This window comes from Chlorocebus sabaeus, chromosome 11, assembly GCF_047675955.1.
Source record: "Chlorocebus sabaeus isolate Y175 chromosome 11, mChlSab1.0.hap1, whole genome shotgun sequence".
Lineage (NCBI taxonomy): Eukaryota > Metazoa > Chordata > Mammalia > Primates > Cercopithecidae > Chlorocebus > Chlorocebus sabaeus.
This window is the reverse complement of record NC_132914.1, coordinates 37,467,385-37,480,144: the sequence shown is the minus strand read 5'-3', so window position 1 is coordinate 37,480,144 and position 12,760 is coordinate 37,467,385. Positions and strand designations below refer to the sequence as shown.

Here is a 12,760-nt window from a genome sequence, read left to right as displayed (position 1 = left end):
AAAACTTTCATTTTTTAATTAATCATTGATCTGAGACAAGTTTATTGAAAATAGTAGCATTAATGCTTTTGATTATGTGTGCTTGTCTATATATATACTTGTTTATACTTAAGCAAATATATACATGGTTTGTTTATGGTTTGTTTCACCCTAGTATTTTTTCTCCTTGCTTTTCGGTTTTGGAGGTTTCTATTAAATAAATACATCTTCAAGCTCAGAGATTCTTTCTGGTGTGTACATGTGCTTGTGTGTGCATGTGTGTGTGTATGTATATGCTTATTTATATGTGAAATGCATGACAGATTATACAAGGGATGGAAGGAAGGAATTAGCATTATTTTGCTATTATAAAGTATTCATACTACTCATGAAATGATCTAGTGGCACTTGAAAGTGGACCTGAATTAGTTGTAAATGTATATTGCAAACTCTAGGGCTAGCACAAAGAAAAAGTAATGAAAGGAGTATAACCAATGTGGTAAGAAAGGAGAGAAGACAGAATCATGTAAAATGCTCAACTAAATCCACACAAGGCAGAAAAGGGTGGATGACAAAAATAAGAACAAAGAAGTAGAAAACAATAAATATGGTAGACTTTGATCTAATTCTCAGTAATCACTTCGAAGGTCAATGGTCTAAATGTACTAATTAAAGGCAGATTGTGGGAGTGCCTAAAAAAACAAGACCCAACTTTATTGCTGTCTACATGAAACTCTTTAAATATAAATACATATAGATTAAAAGCATGGGAAAGATATGCCATGCTAACATTAATGGAAAGAAAATGGGTTTAGCTATATTAATTTCATACAGCAGATTTCACAGCAAGTAAAGTTATCAGGGATAAAGAGACGTGTGTTCTATAATGGTAAAAGTGTTAGTTCTCCAGTTTACCTTATGTGCCTAATAAGAGTGACCAAATTCTCAATGCAAATACTGGTAGAACTGTGAGGGAAAAATAGATGAATCACTATTATAGTTGGAGACTTGATTAGCCCTCTATTAGAAATGGCCAGATTTAGCAGGCAAAAAATCAGTAAAGACATTGTTGAACTCAACACCACCATTACTCAACTGAATATAATTGACATCTGTAGACTACTTCATCCAACAACAGAATACACATTCTTCCCTAGCTCAGATAGAACATAGAACATAGAATACATTCTGAACCATGAAACCTTAACAATTTAAAAAGAATACAATCATATAATAACTGTCCTTAGACCACAATGGAATTAAACAAAATCAACAGCAGAAGGATAGCTGGATAATTCCAAAATGCTTGCAGGTTAAACAACACGCTTCTAAATAACATGAGTCAAAAAATCTCAACAGAAATAGCAAAAAATTTTGAGCTAAATGAAAGTGAAAAATGAAAATTTGTGTGATTTACTGAAAGCAGTGCTTTTAAATTTATGGTATTTGATATATTTAGTAATAGAAGGAGAAAGTGCTAGAGTCAGTCTTCTAGACTTTTACATTAGGAGACAAGAAAAGGGGGAATTAAATCCAAGGTAGGCAGAAGATAAGAAATAGTAAATATTGGAGTGGAAATGAAATTGGAAGCAGGAAATTGATAGAGGAAATCTACAAAACAACTGGTTATTTGAAAAAGTAAAGTAAGCAGAGCTTTAGCCAGGCTTAAAAAAAAAAAGAGACCATGTAAATTATGAATATCAGATATGAAAGAGGTGATAGCACTACAGATTCCATGGACTTTAAAAATGACAAAGGAATACTATGAATAACTCTGTCCCTACAATTTGATAACCTAGATGAAATGGACTAATTCCCTGAAAGATACAATATACCAAAACTCACTCAAAAAGAAATAGACAATCTGACTACCTCTATATTTATCGAGGAAATAGAATTAATAATTAACCTTCCAAAACTAAAAGCAACAGGCTCAGATGGGTTTACAAGTAAATTCTACCAAAGATTTAAGAGAGAAACTGTACCAGTTGTTTAGAATTTCCTTCAGAAGATGGAGGCTGAGGGAATATTTTCTAACTCATTTTATGAAGCCAGTGTTAATATCAAAACCAGACAAATGCTTTACAAGAAAACATAGACCAGTATCTCTCATCTCTCAGTGTATGTAGAAATCATCAACAAAATATTATAAAATTAAATTCCAATTCTGTGAAGAAACTCATTGGTAGTTTGATGGGGATGGCATTGAATCTATAAATTACCTTGGGCAGTATGGCCATTTTCACCATATTGATTCTTCCTATCCATGAGCATGGTATGTTCTTCCATTTGTTTGTGTCCTCTTTTATTTCACTGAACAGTGGTTTGTAGTTCTCCTTGAAGAGGTCCTTTATATCCCTTGTAAGTTGGATTCCTAGGTATTTTATTCTCTTTGAAGCAATTGTGAATGGAAGTTCATTCATGATTTGGCTCTCTGTTTGTCTGTTACTGGTGTATAAGAATGCTTGTGATTTTTGCACATTAATTTTGTATCCTGAGACTTTGCTGAAGTTGCTTATCAGCTTAAGGAGATTTTGGGCTGAGACAATGGGGTTTTCTAAATATACAATCATGTCATCTGCAAATAGGGACAATTTGACTTCTTCTTTTCCTAACTGAATACCCTTTATTTTTTTCTCTTGCCTGATTGCCCTAGCCAGAACTTCCAACACTATGTTGAATAGGAGTGGTGAGAGAGGGCATCCCTGTCTTGTGCCAGTTTTCAAAGGGAATTTTCCAGTTTTTGCCCATTCAGTATGATATTGGCTGTGGGTTTGTCCATATGGAACCAAAAAAGAGCCCGCATTGCCAAGACAATCCTACGTCAAAAGAACAAAGCTGGAGGCATCATGCTACCTGACTTCAAACTATACTACAAGGCTACAGTAACCAAAACAGCATGGTACTGGTACCAAAACAGAGATATAGACCAATGGAACAGAACAGAGTCCTCAGAAATAATACCACACTTCTACAGCCATCTGATCTTTGACAAACCTGAGAAAAACAAGAAATGGGGAAAGGATTCCCTATTTAATAAATGGTGCTGGGAAAATTGGCTAGCCATAAGTAGAAAGCTGAAACTGGATCTTACTCCTTATACGAAAATTAATTCAAGATGGATTAGAGACTTAAATGTTAGACCTAAAACCATAAAAACCCTAGAAGAAAACCTAGGTAATACCATTCAGGACATAGGCATGGGCAAGGACTTCATGTCTAAAACACCAAAAGCAACAGCAACAAAAGCCAAAATTGACAAATGGGATCTAATTAAACTAAAGAGCTTCCGCACAGCAAAAGAAACTACCATCAGAGTGAACAGGCAACCTACAGAATGGGAGAAAATTTTTGCAATCTACTCATCTGACAAAGGCCTAAATCCAGAACCTACAAAGAACTCAAACAAATTTACAAGAAAAAAACAAACAACCCCATCAGAAAGTGGGCAAAGGATATGAACAGACATTCCTCAAAAGAAGACATTCATACAGCCAACAGACACATGAAAAAATGCTCATCATCACTGGCCATCAGAGAAAGGCAAATCAAAACCACAATGAGATGCCATCTCACACCAGTTAGAATGGCAATCATTGAAAAGTCAGGAAACAACAGGTGCTAGAGAGGATGTGGAGAAATAGGAACACTTTTACACTGTTGATAGGATTGTAAACTAGTTCAACCATTATGGAAAACAGTATGGTGATTCCTCAAGGATCTAGAACTAGAAGTACCATATGACCCAGCCATCCCATTACTGGGTATATACCCAAAGGATTATAAACCATGCTGCTATAAAGACACATGCACACGTATGTTTATTGTGGCACTATTCACAATAGCAAAGACTTGGAATCAACCCAAATGTCCATCAGTGACAGACTGGATTAAGAAAATGTGGCACATACACACCATGGAATACTATGCAGCCATAAAAAAGGATGAGTTTGTGTCCTTTGTAGGGACATGGATGCAGCTGGAAACCATCATTCTCAGCAAACTGTCACAAGAACAGAAAACCAAACACCACATGTTCTCACTCATAGGTGGGAACTGAACAATGAGATCACTTGGACTTGGGAAGGGGAACATCATACACTGGGGCCTATCATGGGGAGGGGGGGGGAGGGATTGCATTGGGAGTTATACCTGATGTAAATTACGAGTTGATGGGTGCTGACGAGTTGATGGGTGCAGCACACCAACATGGCACAAGTATACATATGTAACAAACCTGCACATTATGCACGTGTATCCTAGAACTTAAAGTATAATAATAAAAAATAAAATTGAATTCAACACTACACAAAAAGACCATTTATATACCATTATCAAGTGAGATTTGTCGCAAGTATGCAAGACTGATTCAGCTTTTAAAAATTGATATTATTCATCACATCAACAGACTAAATAATCACATCATATCAATAGAAGTTTGCGACCAGCCTGGGCAACAGAGCAATACTCTATCTCTTAAAAAATAATAGTAAAATAAAAAGAATGACTAAAAAGTGACAGTAATCAAGACAGTGTGGGGAAAGAATAGACATGTGTAGATCAGTGAGGCAGCCCAAAGTGGACTTTGTAAGATGCTTAGCAGCATTTCTGGCCTGTATCCACTAAGTGCCAGTAGCAAAACTCCTTCTGGTGGTTGTAACTAGCAAATGTGTCCAGTAGGTGCCAGTTGTCGCTAGGTAAGAGGATTCATCGGGCCGTATCTGAGAACCACTGCCCTAATCCACACCTTGAAATCCCTGCATATAACCAGTTGGGTCGTCTGTTCCTTTATGTAAATATAGGCTGATATTTGTCCTGCTTATTTCCGAAGGTGACCCTAGGCATCAAATGAAATAATGACTTGGAAGTGCTTTGACAAAAATGCCAAACAGATTTTATTATTTTATGTAGTTAGGAATAAGAAAATGCTGCAATAAAAAAATTTTTAAAGGACATGCAGGGGTGAAGGGAAGTAACTAGGATGGTCACAACTGAAGAAAAGCAGTTTGAATAGAGATTGAGAAGATTGATATTTAAGGGAAGATGTAAAATGGCTGTTCAAACAGGATCTTGTTGGATGGCATTACTTTGGTGTCACCCAAATCCAGGTTCTGGCCTTCCATTTTTCTGTTCTGTAAAGTTGGTTTTTTCCTTTTCAGTTCTTATTGAGTTGATTGGGGATAGAGCTGATTATTTCCATTAACCCAACCTAAAATAAACGTGAGAAAGGACCAGAATGCTTTTTATAAAGTAAGAAGTACCAAGCAAATTGAAGTGCCCTGTTTAGCTGGTCAGTGTTTTGGGGTTTTTTGTTCTGTCTCTTCTTACAGAAGAAGGATCTGACATCTTTATGGAAGGTTGTTTGGTGAACTTGTAATCAGAACAAAGCAGTTGTTTGCATTCCTAGTACAGTGTAGTTGGTGACTGATAAATGTTCATGTTGTTTTGGTTTCTTTCCAATATATAGATAAATCTACCAAATCAAGCAGAACCTTTCACTGGTTTGTCAGGGCACTCTTTACCCTGTCTCTGCCAGAGACACTTTAACAAGTCTTTGATTTTTTTTTTTTCCTGACATATATTTTATACAGACTAACTGGCCTTCTAATAATACTGTTTGTCAAACTAATAATAAATGACAAATTAGGTTATATCATATTCCCTTTATGCCTTTCTGAGGGAATATTCTTACTGCATTCACAGGATAACTTTGGTGTTTGGAAACCTCCATTCAGGAATTTGTTTATAAACTACCTCTCAAGGAAAGGAACCGTGGTGATAGTAGTGTTTTTGTAACAATGACAAATAGCTCTCTCAAACTGATTGTATATAAGAAATAATGAGCAGCAAAAAGGGGTGCACAGTATTGATGTGAAACCTGTTGATTAAATCCGGAATTGAAGAAATCAGCAAGTAAGTAATGTAGAACTGATGCCTTGTCTGATAAAAAAGGTTACGTGCCAAATAATTAGATTTTAAAACATGAGATATTAGTTAGATGAATAATAGTAATAATAACACTATTGAAGGAAACCGCTTCCTATAGAAACTAGACACCCTTCTGTCCTTTTTCTTCCAACCACAGCCCTAATTAATTCATATATTCTGCATTTCCGTGGTAGCAAGATAGCATCTGTAGATGCTGGTAATTTAGCAGTTGCTAATGGATTATAATAAAAGGTACCATTACAGAAATGTCGGCTGTTATCCTGGAGACCATAGTTCAGGAGACTTTTCTTTTTTCTCTGACTTAATTTATTTATATTTCTTGACATATTTAAGGTGCATGTAGTTTTCACCCAATTTTTTTTTATTGAATGGATGCAAAAGAGAGATAAATTTGTTACTAAATACCACTAAAAGGATTGTTTGGAAGCATTTAATGAATAAGTGTAATGTGTAATTGCATTCATTAAGCCATGTATCTTTTCTTAACAAGAAGACCCTATGGTCAGCTCTTGATTGTTCAGGTGCTGTCTAGCTCTTTCTTTGTGACTTGTTTTTGGGCCATATTCCTGCTGTTTTTACCTCTTATCAGTGAATGGATGAGAAAAAAACAAGAGAACTCAAGTTAGTTAGCTTGATATTTATCAGCTGTGTCTATGATAACATTTTTGTAGAGTACATTATTTTTAAATTTATGGAAAAATTTATAATTCTGAAGGTTAAATTTTCTGTGAAACAAAATATTTGTTCACCATGATAAGAATGAACAATTTGCTTTTTTCATTCCCTGGCCATCTTGGTCACTGTTCTTGGTTGGGGGCCATCTGGTACCTAAGCCAGGAAGATGATGGTGGCAAAAAAGATGGAAAAGTCACTGGAGTTGATCAACTCTAGGCTCCAACTTGTTATGAAAAGTGGAAAGTACGTGCTGGGGTACAAGCAGATTCTGAAGATGATTAGATAGGAAAAAGCAAAATTGGTCATCCTCACTAACAAGTGCCCAGCTTTGAGGAACTCCCCAATAGAGTACTATACCATATTGGCCCAAACTGGTGTTCATCATTACAGTAGTAATAATACTGGACTGGGCACAGCATGTGGAAAATACTACAGACTGTGCAACACTGGCTCTCATTGATCCAGGTTATTCTGGTATCTTTGGAAGCAGGCCAGAAGATACTGGTGAAAAGTAAACCATGCAAAATAATTTTTCTTTAGTAAAACTTGTCAGAGGTATATGCCTGTAATCCCAGCACTTTGGGATGCTGAGGTGGGAGGATCACTTGAGGCCAGTAGTTGGAGACCACCCTGGACAACATAGTGAGACCCTGTCTCTATAAAAATAAAACAAAAAATAAATAACTGGGCATAGTAGTGGTTGCCTGTTGCCCCAGCTACTCAGGAGGCTGAGGCAGGAGGATTTCTTGAGTCTAGGAGGTTGAGGCTACAGTGAGCCAAGATTGCATCAGTGTGTACCAGCCTGGGTGACAGAGTGAGACCCTGTCTTCAACAAGAAAAAAAGAATAATCTATTTTCACCAGAAGCAACCTGTCTATGGGATTAAACAGTGAAGAAGAAAGAAGAGAAAAAGTAAATAGAAAAATTGGATTTTATGCTGAATATTCTTTGACTAATATAAAGTTTGGGGAGACAGAAGACACATGCAGTTGTATGTGCTTTAATATTTCTGTAGTCCTGGATAGATGTGTAATAGTAATACTAATTAGTATTAGTAGAATGATGAAAACAAAACTCAGTAGAAAGCTATATGTTTAGGGAGATGGCAGAATGGTATTAGAAATTAACACCAGTTACATAGAATTAGCATGTCTGTATAAATAAAATGGTTTAAAAGGATTTGGAAACAATATTAACTATGTTTACTATGTTTAAATAATATACTCATTTTATTATTGAAGAGTAAAGTTCTTTCAAATAAACATGGTTCTTAGATACAAAATACATTATCAACAACAGCAACAGCAACAAAATGAGACCCCATCTCTACCAAAATAAAAAATTAAAAAATTAGCCAGGCGTGGTGGCGCGTGACTATAGCTACTTGGGAGGCTGAGGTGGGAGGATCACTTGAGCCCAGGGGTTCAAGGCTGCAGTGAGCTGTGATTGCACCACTGTACTCCAGCCTGAGCACAGCGGAAGACCCTATTGCTTAAAAATAAATAAGAATTTATGTAGTAAACTAGCACTTATGCTTTCCTCATGCATCCTATACATTAGCTAACTGAATCCTAAAGCCTCTTGGTATCACCCCCAATTTACAGTTTTGTACACTGGGAACCAGATAAAAGTCATTTTCCCATGGTTACATATGAAGTGTAAGTGGCAAAGCTGCAACTCAAATATTGTTCATTATTGAAATTCAAACATGTTTTGTCTATATGACACATAACATATATGATTTACTTTGAGTTTATTTAAATTAATTTCCCTAAGAATTGTAAAACTAAGTCTTTAAGATTTATAAATCTCATAATTTGAGAAAAAAAGCTTTTTGTCAACTTTGAGATTTAGCTTTTGATAGTTACGTGGCTCTGATATCTTATCATGAAGACATCAGTTTCCTTTCATTGACTTCATTTTAACTTGCAAGCTTAGTTCATGAAACTGCCTGACAAACCCAAAGCAATCTTCTGCCTCTTATGAACAAACTCATGAGTCTTTCTTATCCATAGGAGTACATTTCCTATAGTATGCATCATCATAATTATGTGTTTTTATTAATTGTACTTTTTTGTCTCCAGCTACATCACTCGGTTCCTTGTATTTTACATTTTATGTGTAGGCGTGGCATTTTATTCTGGGTTGTGTTAAACATTTTCTGAATAAGTGATGGATTATTATTGCTTATTTATATCTTAATTCTACCTCTAGAACATAGTGGGACATCTTCTCCTAGTGAATATTTATTAGGTGGAGTCTGAAGGAGCTGATAGTCTTTAATGCTTTATCCCTTTCTTTAAAAGTATATGTTATTTCTCTGACCAGACATTGATGTACTACTCAGTTTTCCTTTAGGATAGTGATTTTTAAATAAGTAGAACTAGCAGGAATATGTGTGGGTTTGTTTTATGGCTAGCTTTGGGGCCATTTACTAAATGTTATACTCAGTACAGTTTATTCTTTTGCTCATTGCATTATACATCATGAGATGCAGGCCTGAAGATTTCTGGGTCACCTCTTTGCCTGGAGAGAGTGGTAGGTTCCAGGGACTCCAAGTTAAATTTGTAAATATTTAATCTCAAACCTCTACATTTAGTTACTTCGATTAGGATGATCCGTTTAATATGTGTGTGTTTTGTTAAGTTGTTTTGAATGTGTAAGTTTTCTAAAGCTTTTTGAAGAGTGTGCCAAGTATAAATACTTTTAAAGGGACTGTTTAGCCACATAAACATGAATATTAGGATTAGACAATCTTGCCATTTACTGACTGTGTGACCTTGGGTGTTTTGTCACGCTGGTTGTAAAATGGGGCTAACAATACCTATTTCAATGTGTTTTTGTGAGATTTTGAAATAAAACACGTTTGTAAAACCTTCCTCATGGTAGGGTATTTAAGAAATTATTGTTTAGCTCCTGAGTCATCTTATCTGCATTGTGGTTATGTTTTGTAATGAAGTATCACAATAGAATATTTGTATCCTCTGAAAATAGCTGGCCCTTTGGGTCACTTCAGGTTGTGATAGAGAAGTTATAAGGTATCCAAGCCATGTAGAACATTTATAGAGTCTTAGATGACAGCTAACAATTTTTGTTTGATTGTTTGTTTGTTTGAGACAGAGTCTCACTCTGTTGCCCAGGCTGGAGTACAGTGGTATGATAGCAGCCCACTGCAGCCTTGATCTCCTGGGCTCAAGTGATCCTCTTGCCTCAGCCTCCTGAGTAGCTAGGACTACAGGCATGCACTACCATGCCTAGCTAGTTTTATTTATTTATTTATTTATTTATTTTTATAAAGATGAGGTTTCACTATGTTTCCCAGGCTAGTCCGGAACTCCTAAGCTCAGGCAATTCTCCTGCCTTGGCTTTCCAAAGTGTGAGGATTATAAGATAGTTGTGAGCCACCATGCCTGGCAACAATAGTTTATAAAAGGGCAGATTGTGCAGGGTGGCAGAGAGATTTGAGTAAGCTATAAACATAGCCAGAATAATCCATAATTATTGTGTTCTCTCAACAATTTATTTTCATGTTGATATTCCTGTTCAGGTAGCCTCCTGTGGACTGGAGTTACCTTCATTTTGCTTTCTGGTCTCACTTAAATATTGCTGCTCTATCTTTGCATTTTTTAGTATCTAAAATTTAAGCTTTTCAAGATAAGTATAACTTTCTGGTATCAGTATATACAATATTTGCTGAATGAATTAGAAATAAAAAACTGGGATTGTTTTACTGCATCACTTAATTTTAAGGATGTCAATATTTAGTTTTTAAATGCTCCTTTTAATCAGTATTATTCCATTTTAAGAAAAAATAATTTTTCTTTGAAATGATCAATTTTTAGATTGGATTTTATTTGATAAGGTTTGATTTAATTAATTGACCATCAGTTACAGGTTTTTGAAGGATTTCTAGTACTATAATAATGATTCACTGTGATTTTTGCTGTTGTTTCTCACCACTAACACTTAGTGTTTTGTGATAGCCTTCAACAGCATCCTTGATGGAAACAGTAACAAGTTTGATGAAATATTTTGCTCTATTTGTTATGGTGGCAAGTCAATCTACTGATCTTTTCCTATGAGATGTAGCTTGCTTGTGGTAGATTCCAATTTTGGTAATTTTAAGAAGGCAGAAGAACACTGTGGGACACTTAAATGAAGTTTCCTTGATTTTAAAAAGAATTTCCTTGCACTGTGGGATTCTGTTAGTCTCTTTCAGAGATTATTGTCATTTTTGTTCTTTCCTTCTTTTATCAGTAAGTAATGACTCCACATTAGGTATTTTTATTTATATTGAAATATATCAAAATCATGATTACTATTTATTTTTGAAACTTATATGTTTAAAAGTTAAGACCACTTTCTTGTGACAAATGGATTAGGGATATATGTGTATGTATGTGTGAGTGTACGTATTAATATGTATGTATGCACAGTACACATAATATAGTATATATATTTTAGAGACAGGGCTGTCTGTCTTTGTCACCCAGGCTGAAGTACAGTGGTGCAATTATAGCTCACTGCAGCCTTGAACTTGTGGACTCAAGTGATCCTCCTGCCACAGCTGCCTGAGTAGCTGGGATCACAGGTATGCACCACCATGCTTGGCTAATTTTAAAAAATGTTTTGTACAGACAGGTTCTTACTGTGTTGCCCAGGTGGATCTCAAACTCCTGACTTGAAGTGATCCTCTCGCCTTGGCCTCTGAAACTGCTGGGATTATAGGCATGAGCCATCATACCATGCCTGGCCATATATTTTATATTTTAAATGATATTTATAATTGGTACTGAAGAATTCTCGTTCAAAAATCACTGGAGAAAAATAATTCGAAGTTTGATATATTTTGTGTAAGAATGGATGTTTGATTTTTTAAAAAAGTAAAAAATAGTTAATGGGATTATAGTCAACATTTTTCTGGGGTAAGATGAATAAAACATGAAGTCAAGTCTTTAACATATTTGGATTTGCACACCTTAATTAGCCTGTCCTTTATGACTTTCTTGTTGGAGTCATTATTCCAGTTATAAATAGCCCCGGCTTGGTCATCCAAATGAACGTGCATGGCTATTGTCATTTCATTGCTATGGCAATTTTGCAATTAGTGTGGTAGTTGCTGGCACACTTCTGGGCAAGGGTTTTGAATCACTGACTTGGAAGTGGAAGAATAAAACTGCTTTCACAGCTGCTGTGTGATTCTGAATAGAGACATAGCAGCTGCTTTTTTTTTTTCTTCAGTTTTTTTTTACTAATTTAGATGTAGGCATTATGCTTCAGTGAGTTGTTGCCAGGAATGTCTCCTTGTTCCCCTGTCTGTCAAAGGAAAACTAATGTGGATTTCAAGTAAATATTGGGGCATGTTGTTTGTGAAAGTTTGTGAAAGTTTCTTTTACTTCTTGTGAAAGAAAGTAGTTCTGTAACTGGTTTTTCTGTCTATCCTTTATCTTCAAAACGGAACTGTCACAAGTTGTGGAATAATCAGTAACTGACAAATAAACTTCACTGGGAGATTTTTAGTTACTGAAATGTATGGATTTGTCCCATTTCTAGGGATAAAATAAAAAGTTGATTGGAGGCATTAATGAAGGCGTATCTATATAAAATAAGCTGTAAAATAGGTACCAGAAAAATGGTATTTATAGAATCATTAATGAAGGGGTATCTATATAAAATAACTTGTAAAATAGATACTGGATAAATGGTATTTATAGAAGCATTAATGAAAGGGTAGCTATAAAAAACAACTTGTAAAATAGATACCAGAAAAATGGTATTTATAGTGGCTGGCCTGCTATTAACTTTTTTGGTCAATGTCACTTAAAATGGGAGTTATAATGGCTCCGTATTCTTCCATCACTAAGTTCTCATAAAGATAGATAAAGCAGAATAAGTAAATCAGTCTTTCAAAAGGAACACTTTTCTCTAAATTTAGAGCATAATTAATGTTAATGTCACCCTCGAATATTTTGGGAAAATTTTCTCCTACAACTTTAATTTGGATGTTTATACTAAACCCTTTAATTTTTTTTTTCTAATAGCTTAGTACTTTTATTTTAAACATGGAAACTCAGTGTAATTTTCATCTAGAAATATGGAAACTTATACAATGCAGTAAAACTTAGTTTAGCCATTGATTTCTCTTCTGGAAGTACTC

The 12,760-nt window shown here is 35.2% G+C and overlaps 1 protein-coding gene and 1 pseudogene across 1 annotated transcript in view; both read left to right on the top strand.

The window, feature by feature from the left end:
- The window catches only part of SLC2A13 (solute carrier family 2 member 13), a 383,993-nt gene that overhangs the window by 33,500 nt on the left and 337,733 nt on the right, over positions 1 to 12,760 (top strand). The window lies entirely within an intron of this gene.
- Positions 6,727 to 9,678, top strand: LOC140712851 (large ribosomal subunit protein eL30 pseudogene; annotated as a pseudogene).